The sequence below is a fragment of the Taudactylus pleione genome, unplaced genomic scaffold (assembly GCF_031769625.1).
Source record: "Taudactylus pleione unplaced genomic scaffold, aTauple2 ptg000326l, whole genome shotgun sequence".
Lineage (NCBI taxonomy): Eukaryota > Metazoa > Chordata > Amphibia > Anura > Myobatrachidae > Taudactylus > Taudactylus pleione.
Window position 1 is genome coordinate 223615 of NW_028284727.1, and position 4905 is coordinate 228519.

Below are 4905 nucleotides of genomic sequence, written 5' to 3' on the forward strand. Positions count from 1 at the left end.
CTGCCCACTACCTGCTTGCTGTCTTGCCAAAGATCTGAGAGGTGCCCACTGTTTTGCCAGAGGTCTGAGATTTTCCCACTGTTTTCCCAGACATCTGGTAGATGTCCACTACTTGCCAGATGTCTAATGGGTGCCCACAGCCTTGCCAGAGGTCCAAGAAGTGCCTGCTGCCTTGCTGTAAATCCAAGAGGTTCCCAGTGCCTTGCCAGACATCTGGCAGGTTTCAACTGCCTTGCCAGGGGTCCAAGAAATGTCCACTGTCTTGCCAGAGGTCCGAGAGGTGCCTGCAGCCTTGCCAGAGGTCTGAGCGTTGCCTGAGGCCTTGCCAAAGGTCCAAAAGGTGCATGCTGCCTTGACAGAGGTCCATGAGGTGCCTGCTGTCTTGCCAGAGGTCCATGAGAAGTCAGTCTCCTATTGCAAGTTTCTGTCTACACAGGTTTCTGGGCATGAGGTTCTCTTTGATGATGCCTCTAGGCATGAAATTCCATTTGCACATGACTCTGGGCACAAGGCTCTTTCTGCCCTAACCTCTGGGCATGAGGTTATGTTTGCCCACATCTCTGGATGTGAGATAATATTTGAATATGCCTCTGAGTTTGAGGTACTATCTGCTCGAAACTCCATGTGTGAAATTTTGCCTGCCCACATCTGTGGGCATGATGTTCTGTCTGCCATCAGTCCTGTAGCTCCTGTGTCTGCCTAATTCAGTGTCCAATGGATGTCTGTCACAATTTCAGTAAATCCCAAATCTGGGTTTTCAGATTTTGATCCTCAACTGATGCAGGTATTGATGTACCTGTTTTACTGGTCTACTTCATCCACCTATGACACATTCCCTCAGATCTCCTGTTCTGGGTCTACAGATTTTGTACGGCACTGAGAGTTGGCTACTTCTCTGTTTATCCCTTCTCTAATGTGGTACCTCTAAAGAGGTCTAAAGATTCCAAAATAAAGGGGAAAAGGGACATAATAAGAGGAGATAATCCGTAATCTGTCTTTCAAAGGGGGCATTTTATGTTAGCCTGTATATATTGTATTATGCAGTATTCTAGGTTTTCCACTTGTCTAAAACAGGATTAAATTCACCCAGGTGTGCTGTTTCATCAAGTAATCGAACTGACACGGATATTCTTAAGTATAAGTATTTTTATTAATTAATTAATTAGTCTTACTGAGAGCATAAGTGCATCTCTCAGGGTTAGTACGCAAGTAACAAAGAAAAATACAAAACACAGATCTTTTATACACTTGTCATTTCAATTACAAAACCACTGCACATTATAATGCCCTTTTGCAAGATAGTTTCCTTCTATGGTGTGCAAGCATTGGATGACTTTTGGCATACTTTGATAAGACATTTATAAAAAGATGGAGACATAGTTTATTTTTATTCGTATTATTAGAATACTCCCCCTATCCTTGGAATAAAATGAATGAGGCCTATGTGCCTTTTCCAACATCCTTGCTTCGTGGGCTGTATCTTTATATTTGGTAAATAATTCAGACAGTGTGCGTAAAAGGAAAGATCTTATTGTGTTAAGTTGGGAAAAACAAGTTAGGTAACATCATGCTTAAAGTGACCATGATAGCTAAATCCTGCTTCAGCATCATGGCTGAGGAATGGTTCTAATACTAAATTATATATATATATATATATATATATATATATATATATATATATATGTATATATATATATATATATATGCTCTTATATGAATATGATATATGAGTATATGAATATATATATATATATATATATATGTGCTTTCGCAACTTGTAGATATACGTAAATATTTGAAATATATCAGTATATATTGTTTCTTATTGAATCATACTTCCACAATTTCCACCCTTTGAATATACACATTTTACATGTGTCATATTTATGGATTACACAGGAACATAAAGTTCCTCCATAGCTATCCCAGATGCCTCTTTTTTGTAATGTGTTCCTGTTTCCTTTGTCCTGTAGCTACCTCTCTGAGTAGCCCTTTGAATACAGCATAGGCCACATTGGTAGACTGCATAGATGAAAAGAACCAGGATCACAATTGCAAGAATAAATTTTGTCATTGCATGAAACAAATTGATAAACCATTTTCCAAATCCTGAAATCCATTTACTAGGATCTAACTTTGACTACCATGAATCGTTTTCTGAATCTTTATCATAATGTATATGACAAAATGTTTCTTTCATATCATGAGGCTCATTCATGTAGTTAGTAATGACAGCTTCCGGATCAGTAGTGTCATTGGTCAGATAATTGCAACAATGAACTCCAAGATTTGTTTCAAGAGTAAGACAATATCCCCCAGTTTGTGCAGTTAGATAGTCCAGCAATAAGCGGTGTTGTAATAGTTAATTTCAGAATGCTTTTAACTCATGTCCAACATATCTGAAAGTCTCATCATAAAGGTCAGTCACATTGTCGATAAACTCAGCCAGGTCAATAATCTCTTGTTGATTTTCCAAATATCCCCAATTACCAGATGTAAGAAAGTTAGCAAAGGCTGAACCAACACGATGCTTTACCGATGAATGTATCAAAGGGATGTACTTTTTAGTCACTGGAGCAATGTCTCTTTTAGAACGTCCCATATTGGTACCCTGCAAAAGAACTTTTTGAAAATCGTCATGAGTTATGGCATAAAATTGTAGTATCACTCGAACTAGTTAACAAACACCTTCCCAATTGATTAGTAACCATTTGTAAGCATATTTTCAAAATATGTAATAAAGATCATTTGGCAAAAAGAAAGGAACATCAAATCCTAAAACCATAGTAGTGACCATCATTCCCATATGACATGTATGATGCAATTCTGGTTCTGGATCACTTTCTGTCCTAATATCTTCTTCATTGTTTACCTGATCATCCATTACTATCCTGACTTTCCTGCTTTTCTACCTTGCTGCCTTTTTCTGTCTCATTATCCTCTGTATTCATGGGCTTTCTCACAGAAAATACATGATCAAATTATTTTTTATAGAAATTGATGGTACATGCTAAACAGTCAGGTTTCAGAAGACTTTCCTTACAGAGCTTTTCACATTGAGGAACATAGGGTCTGTGCATAGTAATGATCTTATTGCAGTATCCTATCTCAACCTTTCGTAGCTGTATTGGATGTTCAGGTCTAGGAACAGTATACAATCCTGCCGTTGCCCAAATCTGAGGTGTAACCTGTTGCATTTCGTAAACTGTCTTGTTAAAGCAAAAAGGAATACGTTCATTTACATGTGGTGCTAATGTAATCACTGGATGTTTTTTCAAATTGTAAGTATCAGTAACCTTTTGACCACACTTTTTAGCAAAACAGTCCTCACAATCTATGGTATGTATCTTATTAATTTCAGCATAAAAAGCTGGTTCCAGTGTCAATGGCATATTTTGGCTTAACAATGGAGTTCTGGTGCACATCCAACAGTTGGTAACATTTAATACTTTACCCAACAATGCATTATATTGTTGAAAGGGATATTCCTCTGAATAGTAACCAATATTGTCCATACACCCCAATATGCATCTTTCCAATGGTGGTTTAGTACAGTGGTCACAAATGCACTTTTCAACAGATGGTAAATCAGTCTCCTGACACCAGTCATTTAGCTCTCTTGTTTTCCTTCTTAGAAAAGAGGAAGGAAAGGACTTATTAGAATAAACCCCATCATCCACATTACTGGATGTGTAGTAACCAGACCATGAACCATCGCTCACGCTCTCTCCAGCAAAAATCAGTCCCACTACTGAAACAACTAGGAGGAAACCCAACACACAGACCACCATGTTAAAAGTTTTCCTTTGCATCAGTCTATAGGCCTGCAGTCGGTAGTAAGCAATCACTTCCATTTTGCTTGAAGAGTTCTCTCAGATATAGTTCAGTCTCTGAATCAGCATTTGAGTCTGAGTCTTTTAGTCCCTTTAAGCTAGGATCTCTGATTTTTTTGCAGTGCGAGCCGTGAATACAGGTGTCCTTCTCAGCAACCTTTACAGCTGTATCTGTTGTCACCAGTACTTGTCAAGGACCATCCCATCAATCTGTAAGGGAACTAGAATGTAAAAAACTTGTTAACATAACATAATCTCCAGACTGTATATCATGCGCTGGACCAATTGCAGATGCTGGTTGAACATCTTGTTGAGCTTTCTGCAGATCTTGCAACTGTTTAGACAATTGTATGACATATTGAACAGTCAAATCATGCTGCATTTTTAAGTCAGTCTTTGGGTTAGTAACATACCGTGGTTGTAGTCCAAATAGTAACTCATGGTGAGAGATTGAGCGGGGGTTTCGGTGTGGTTCGTATGCTATGAAGCACCAAAGGTAGGGCTTCAGGCCACGCCATTCCTGTCTCTTTTGTATGTTTGGCTAGCATATTGTTAATCACCCCATTCTGTCTTTCAACTTTGGCTGACGCTTTTGGATAATACGGCGTATGCAATTTTGATTCTATTCTCATCATTTCACACATTTTCTGAAACTCTTTTCCTGTAAAATTAGTTCCCCTGTCACTTTCAATAACACGAGGTAAACCATATCTGCATACAAATTCCTGCAAAATTTTTTATCGGCAAATTGTGCTGTATCGGTGGCCATACACCATCCTTTGACCCACCCACTGAACATACAAACACAAACCAACACGTACTTGAACCCTCTGGACTTAGGTAACTGAATATAATCAATTTGCAATCTTTGAAAAGGGCCTGTGGAATTCGGTAAATGCTTTACTTTTGTAGGCACAGTTTTACCCACATTGTTTTTAAGCAAATTACACAACCTTGACATTTGGCTTTAGCCACGGAAATGAAACCTGGAGCACACCAATAAGATTGCACAATGCGATTCATATTGTCTGCTCCCAAATGTACTAATCCATGAGCACCTTCTGCAAGGGCT

The 4905-nt window shown here is 38.6% G+C and overlaps 1 pseudogene; it reads right to left on the minus strand.

The window, feature by feature from the left end:
- Window positions 1-1891: 1891 nt before the first annotated feature.
- LOC148509436 (uncharacterized) lies at window positions 1892-3854 on the minus strand (annotated as a pseudogene).
- Window positions 3855-4905: the final 1051 nt, after the last annotated feature.